At 38.3% G+C, this 7,392-nt stretch overlaps 1 long non-coding RNA gene across 1 annotated transcript; it reads right to left on the bottom strand.

Moving 5' to 3' along the window:
- Window positions 1-481: 481 nt before the first annotated feature.
- LOC119797611 lies at window positions 482-7,091 on the bottom strand. The gene is made up of 5 exons (XR_005282605.1): window positions 6,790-7,091; window positions 6,396-6,535; window positions 1,242-1,339; window positions 932-1,168; window positions 482-852 (listed from the first exon to the last, which is right to left on the bottom strand). It is a non-coding gene; the product is annotated as an uncharacterized LOC119797611 (long non-coding RNA).
- Window positions 7,092-7,392: the final 301 nt, after the last annotated feature.

Consider the following 7,392-nt stretch of genomic DNA (forward strand, 5'->3'; position numbering starts at 1 on the left):
GAACCATTAATCTTCTCATAAACATAGATAAGCATATCTGTGACTTGGAATAAGATATAAGGTAAAAGTGTCATTTAGGGCTACTTTAAAGCTTTTTAAGGAGGTATATTTTCAATCTTTGGAACCACCACTCAGCTCAACAGATGGAGGCAGACTTTGGAAGTCTTGGGTTAATTAGATCTGTCCCACAATGCAGCTAAGCCCTTTCCACTTCAAATATTTATGGACAACACATCAGAAAAACTGATATTTGAGAGCTCTATGAGAGTAGACTGACACAAATTCCAGCACACTCCCACACACCAGAAAGGAGCAACACACAGCACGGATGGGAAAGAGGAATCAAAGAACTGCAGCGTTCTCCCGCATAAGCATAATCTACTTGCTTCAGGTCATAATTCATGTAAAAAAAATGGCTAAAACTTCCAAGGTAAACAATAAGATTTGGAAGACCTGATTATATCTGCTTCCTTTTGTACTTCTGCTTCCATCTGCTTGAACCTCTCCTTGAACAGAAGTCTTACACTGAGCCTGGTCCTGCTGGAGGTTTCTTAAATTATTTAAAAGTAGTTTTCCTCTCCACTCTCACTACATGCATGGTCAGTGTGAAGGATTGCCGTCAAGTCAATGCAATCAGCTGGCTTACCTTCGAGAGAAGGGAGAACTGTCTCTGTGAAGTGCCTTGAGATTACCTGAATTGAAGACATTCTCAATTATTTCCTTTATGTCATGATTAGAACGTGTGACTCTGAAGAGGCGCAAAACTGAGACAGTTGGATTATGAGAAAAAGTTTATTGAAAAAATGGAAATGGACAAGATAGGATTTCGGCTGTTCGGAGGTCTGGTGAGTTCTGCTGGAAAAGATAGGGAGGATGGTGAATAAACTGAGCGTTGGGATTTGTGAGAATTTGGTTTGGATGGTGAACTCACGGAGGTGGCGGCTAGGGCTTGGTGTGGGGGAAGAAGTGATGTTCGGTGGTCCAGGTTGTTGGTGCAGGTCCAGATTCTCTCTCAGTGTTGGTTTGTTGGAGGGTGGACAGGTAGGCGAGCGCAGGCAGGAGGGCTGACCGATGGATCTGGGGTTCTTCTCTGGAAAGAGAGCGTTCCAGGTGTCTCTCAGACTCTGATTCGAGGCTTGGGTTTCCAGGCCTTAAACTGGATGGCTTTCTGGAAGGAAATCACAGGGACGAGGTTAGGTTAGGTCCCACAGAAAAGAGGCTAACAAAGAGTTGGTCTGTACCACCCAGAAGCTTAAATGAACTGACGCCCTCCTCCCGGTTTCAGCTCCTTATGAAGACTGGTAATTAGCTCTGATTGAATGCACCTGCCCGTCCAGCCCTGCAGAGGAGAGGGAGAATGAAAACACAGACCTGCACCTAGACCACAGAGTATGACAGTTATTTATTTCGTTTATAGGGATATATGTTCAGTACCATATATATATATATTTGGGATTGTTTGTCTGTTGTACGGACTACGAGTTTGAATGTGTCATAATATCTTTACAAATTTGTTCTTCACTTCACCTTTCTCAAGTGACAGCGGTCACGAAAAACATACCAATTAGCAAAAACCCTGCACAGGCTTTTGCTCATGTGAGATGTGATGTCAGAGAGAAACAGGTAGATGTGCATGATTACATTTGAGAAAACTACAACTAAAAAAGTGAATCCAACCAACTAAATTAGCCAGTAGAGTCCGCCAAAACTGAAATCCACACACATTTGGCAGGTTGGCCAAATGTGTTTGAAATAGTAAAATTGACTTTATAAAATTACATTTCTAACATTCCTGACATCATAGCATTTCTACAACCTATATATATGTGTTTCTACACTGCATGACTGTTATTTGTTAAATTCAAAAATGTTTTAAGTGTGATCTGGTCTTGTTTTGGACAAATATCAAATACAGACTCAGACAATTATACTTTCATCCCTTCTGGTTCTCTTCTGAGTTCTGAGCAGAACTCAGAAGGGAACCTATTCCTCCCTATATGTGCGTGCACTTGGCGGTGTGCTACTGTGTTCATGTGAATGACAGCGCAGACATGATAGAGAATCCCTGTTGACTGCTTCTCTTTGTGATGGGTCAGAGCAGACTTCTATTTTTCTGCGACCTCTTTCAACACCTTAAGGGACTTCCACGGATTATGGTCTTCAACCGACATCAGCAGAAAAAAGACAATGCCATATGTTCTAAAAATGTAAACAAACTAGCAGTCAGAAAAACAAGATGGTTAAAAACAGACATTTGAAGTATAAGGGAAAACTATTTTTACTGTTCTTTTTTTTTGCTGTGAAGCCCCAGGAGATATTTTATTGGATTTGTGTTCTAGTTTGCATTTTTTTTTTTTGCTATATTGTAAATGTTGTAATTTTTCTACGCTTTGGACTTATTTGTCATTAGTAAATTATTCATTATATAAGAACCTTCTCCCTACTCATGATAACTGTCAATATTTCTGAAACCTGTTATTTAAATAGTTTTGGAGTCCTTGTTAAGGAAACACCTGTGATATTTGTTAGGTTGTAAAAATATCAGCATATTTGTTATCGGGGAAAAAATTAATAAAGATGGCAAACAGCAAAAATTAGAAAGTGCCTGGTTTGACTTTATGTATTCTGCAGCACCTGGAACCTACACCAGTATCCCTTTTTCTGCCTTTCATTATAACATCACAGCCCTGATCTAGGAAAATCTCCTGTCTGGATTGTGAAGGATGGTCTTGATGTCAAAACTTTTGACTGACAGAAAGTGGCACATGAAAATCTTCTTCTGCTAACACAAGATATTCTAATTTAAATCTGGTGTTTATGAACTTTGTTAAATTGCAGAGAAAATAACTGCCTATATTTTCTGTTTTATTTTATAAGTTTACTTACAAGTTACAACTGGCAACTGGTTATGAAAACATTTCAAATTTTAAATTGACAAATATATTCTGCATTGACAGTCTAGGTTGGTCCTTCTGATGTTTAAATATTCATTCCTGCAAATGCAAATTAGCCACACCTTCTTCAAAACTTTTTTTTTTATTTTACGCTTTTCTATCAAAACACAGAAAACATAAAACTTTAAGGAAAATATTGTATGACTTGTGCATAAGCATTACTCTGCAGCATGTTGGTTGGTTTCAGTGCATGATGCTCCACTGGGAGAGTTTGAGCCAGTAAAACAAGACTACAACATTTTAGCTAGACCATCACCCAGACGGAGTCAACAGACCATACCTGCTTTTTTAGTTCTGGTTTGTTTCTATGGCATTGTCACTTGGCAATCAAAGGATTCATTTTGAGTGGCTCTGCATGTACTTTTATGGACAAACCTTTTATCTTAGTAGTTTATGAAAAGATATAGTGTTGGTTTTCATGTGGACTAGGCCTATGACAGTTATTTAAATTATATCAATGGCTATTCTGGTAAAAGAGGAAACTAAATCAAAATTATGCTAGATTCCCTTTTTTAAGATACACTTTGGAGCAATAAATAGTAAGTATAGAGTAAGAATTTTAAAAGGAGTCAAATCGTTTGTTTTTTAGAAGTTATTGAGAAACAAAGAAATTAATTAATTAAATGTCTTTGGTCTTCCGTCATTTATTGGGTAAATCAGCAATGAATTTGGCATTCAATTAACAGTTCCCATGACATTTTTAACATTATCTGTTAAATTTGATCAACCTTATCATCTTAAAGTTGTGCGTAATTTTAAGACCTACCGTATACAGAAAATTACGAAAATCCAGGAGGGTGTAATGGGTCCTTCTTAAATCCTTTTATGGTGTGATAGGGATCACTATAGATTTTTAGATTAAATTATTAATCATATGTTGTGTATCGGGTTGGTTTATGAACATAAATATAGCTATATACTAAACAATAGTTCGAGGAAGCCACATATATAATACAGCCCCTTCACTCTGTTAACACTGACCTTATAAGTTGTTCAAATGCTCTTGTCTGCTAGATACTAAGTAACACAACAGTTCTTTTGTTTCTGACGTCAATTGGCGTGTTATACTGCCATTTGATCCAGAGAATGAATGTTGTTTCTGTCCCAGAGGGAGGACGGGGGTAGGGGGGGTAGGGCATTCTGCTTTTCTCTCAGTCTACTGCGTCTGTTGAGGACCACACAGCCATGCAGTTTGGGACCCTGAGACCCCCAAATCATTACATAGAAGAGGTCTGCAAGATGCTTAATGCTCCCACAGCAGCCCACATCTTCACAGGGCTGAATTAGATCACATCATATGCTGCCAGCTGACAGACTGATGATAAAAGGATGAGCATTTAGTGCTATAGATATGCACATATATGTAAAAGGGCAACAGGCATGGCGGCCTGATCAGTGCGTGTTGGTGTGTGTAGATGAGTGTGTGCTTGCCTGCAAGCAAAGAATGACCAATGTTTTGGGATTAAATCTTTTTTGATTCAAACATATATTGTTTAAAAATTGTTTCAAAGTAACAAAAATAAGATTTTCGTGATAAGAACAAAAAATACAGTTTGTGACTCAATCAGGTTCCCATTCTCTGATTTTTCCTAATTCAGTCAATTGTTTTGACATAAAAACCCACAGATTAGCATGTTAACGCCATCTAGAGGGTTTTATTAGCAGACCTTAGACCAAAATCCACAGATTTGAGCTTTTTGTATTTTGAGGATTTAAAGGGGTGGATCATTGTAAATGAAACAAATAATAAAATAGGCATAATATATATACACACATATATATATATATATATATATATATATATATATATATATATATATATATATATATATATATATATATATATATATATATAGATATATATATATAGATAGATAGATAGATAGATAGATAGATATATAGATAGATAGATAGATAGATAGATAGATAGATAGATAGATAGATAGATAGATAGATAGATAGATAGATAGATAGATAGATAGATAGATAGATAGATAGATAGATGTAGATGCCAAAAATCCCATTAGCCAACCAGTGAAAAGTAATATAAGGCTTCATTAAAAATGCATCTAGAAGTTCACAAATTACCCCAATAGGAGATTTTAAAGGGGAAAATAAAATGTTTTGTCCACGTTTGAATATTTTAATTTACTGTGGGAAAAAATCATTTGTTGGAATTGATGTGCTATTTTTAGGGCATACATGTTTTATGCGAAAATGTGGCACATAAAATTTATGGGGCGTTGTCGCTGGTGGGCATGTTAGAAGGCAAACAAAAACCAGAGAGAGGTATCAGTCATCTGGAAAGCTGTAAAAGTTTGATGATATTTTGCTTCTGAACGCCAGAAACACAGAATATTTTCCATCCAACAAGCCTGAGTATTAAAAAAAACCCACACCCAGGAGGTGGACCTGACCACCACGAAGAATGCCTAACTGGAATCCATGTTCTATTGATAGATATAGGTATGAATTAGTCAAAAATAGCTGCTGTGATTACAATAATGATCATAATAATTCTAATAATAATAATAATTACTATTATTATCAAAAGGACAAAGAGGAGGGAGAGTACTGTAATTATGTCGCCAGTATTTTCTCTTTTTTTGCATCTCACCTGACAGCACTTTGGCGGCAGCTTCAAGAGCTGATGTGTGGAAGAATTTTGGGCCCACATTCACTCCTTTCAGACATCAAATGAGTCACTTCTCCAGTGCCTTCCTCCACCCCAGCTCCTCTCCCCCTGCAAAGTTTCCTCATCAGTGCTCCTTTTTCCGCAAAGGAACTGAGATACAAGCTCGGAGATGTGTGGGGTCAAAAGGATGTGGCCTACATGAGTCTTATTAAGGACCAATTTATAGAAGTCAGGATTTCTCCTGTCTGGAGGAACAATGGAAGAATCACAGCCAAAGCCTTTCAGTCATTTAATTAGGATCCCAGTCTCACCAGACACTTGTACATCTGACGATGGAAAATGTTCTTTCTTTTGTTTGATCTCTGTCAAGATCTCAGAAAATCCTGGTACACCAGTAAACTAAATGCCTTTCTTGCATGCCAAGTAAGTAGAATCTGGCATATTACTATTATACAAATATATATGTAGGCCCATACTAAATATATATTTCACATTCTGCTAAGAATTATTGCAAATATATTTTTAGTTTTATTTATTGTAATTATTACTATCTGCCCTCTGACTGATTATTATTTGTACACACTGAAAGTCTGGAACCAGGATGAATGCCACAGGACAGGAAGGACAAAGTCTGCGTTATTGTTCCCTTCTGCCAGACAGACATTTATGTTTTACTGTTTCATGACCTTCAACAGCTTCTTCCCCTGCAGTTAAGTGTCCAGGTATCCCCTGATAGCCTCTGTCCCCAGACTCCTCATAACTTCAATTGAAACCCAGTATCACACAAAAATCACTCCCCCACCTACCTCCTTTGCACTGTTTTCAGTTCTCTTCCTCCGACCTGCAGTCATGACCTTAAATGGCGGCCCCTGACCTTTCTTGTCCAGACACTGAACCATATCCATGTCCCTGTTCAGCTTGACATTCAGACAAAAACTGTCAGCATCTGCAAATTTAAAAACAGTAAGCTTTTGTCGATCATTGTAAGGTCAAAATGACAATTCAGCACTGGATCATTGACATGCAAAACTCCAGATAATCTTAAATAAATGATTATCAGCAGCATATCCCACTGCTATTTGACATATTTTCATAAAAAGCCAGAAAATCTTTTTCCTAAGAGCTTTGCCCACCCAGTCATTAGGATTTCTGAAAGTTAGCAGCCTTCCTGGGATAACACAAAAAAATGCAGCCTCGTACCTTATGAGATAAAAGCCAGATGCGAAGACAAGGCAGCCAAAGCTACCTGTCAATCGTTATCATAAATGTGGTATTAAACGGGAGAGATAAGCTTTGAAAGAAGAGCAGGCAGGGTGCCGAGGATTACCACTGTACAGGTCGGTGGTGTGTTGTACACGGGCAGATGGTGCAGGGCGGCCCTGCCTGATCCTTCTGACAGCTGCACTGGATCCTTGGTGGAGGTGAGCTCAGGCTTACAGAACATCTTGTCTTTCGAGAGAAAACGCTGACCTTTTCTTTTCCTCTCTGCGTGTGTGCGTGCATGTGAGTACTACCATGGTGAGATGATGTGAGGCAGGCAGCATGACTGGTGGCAGCGGGGAGTAATTGTGATTGAGAGCGCTACTCCTCACCCCACCCTATGTCAGGGTGATACAGACAAACACACACACTTGCACAGGCTCTCCCATGGGTCATTCTGACACTGTCCAGATAAAGAAAAAAGACTGATGGTTATGTGGACTTGAGGAAAGTGAGAACCCCGGGGTGTGTGTTGTCTGTGTGTAAAAGTTGTATACACTTTATTTATTTGGGTTTAGCCTTGGAGTGTTAATGTGTTTGCCA

Source organism: Cyprinodon tularosa, unplaced genomic scaffold, assembly GCF_016077235.1.
Source record: "Cyprinodon tularosa strain WSP-4 unplaced genomic scaffold, ASM1607723v1 ctg59, whole genome shotgun sequence".
In the NCBI taxonomy this organism is placed as follows: Eukaryota; Metazoa; Chordata; class Actinopteri; order Cyprinodontiformes; family Cyprinodontidae; genus Cyprinodon; species Cyprinodon tularosa.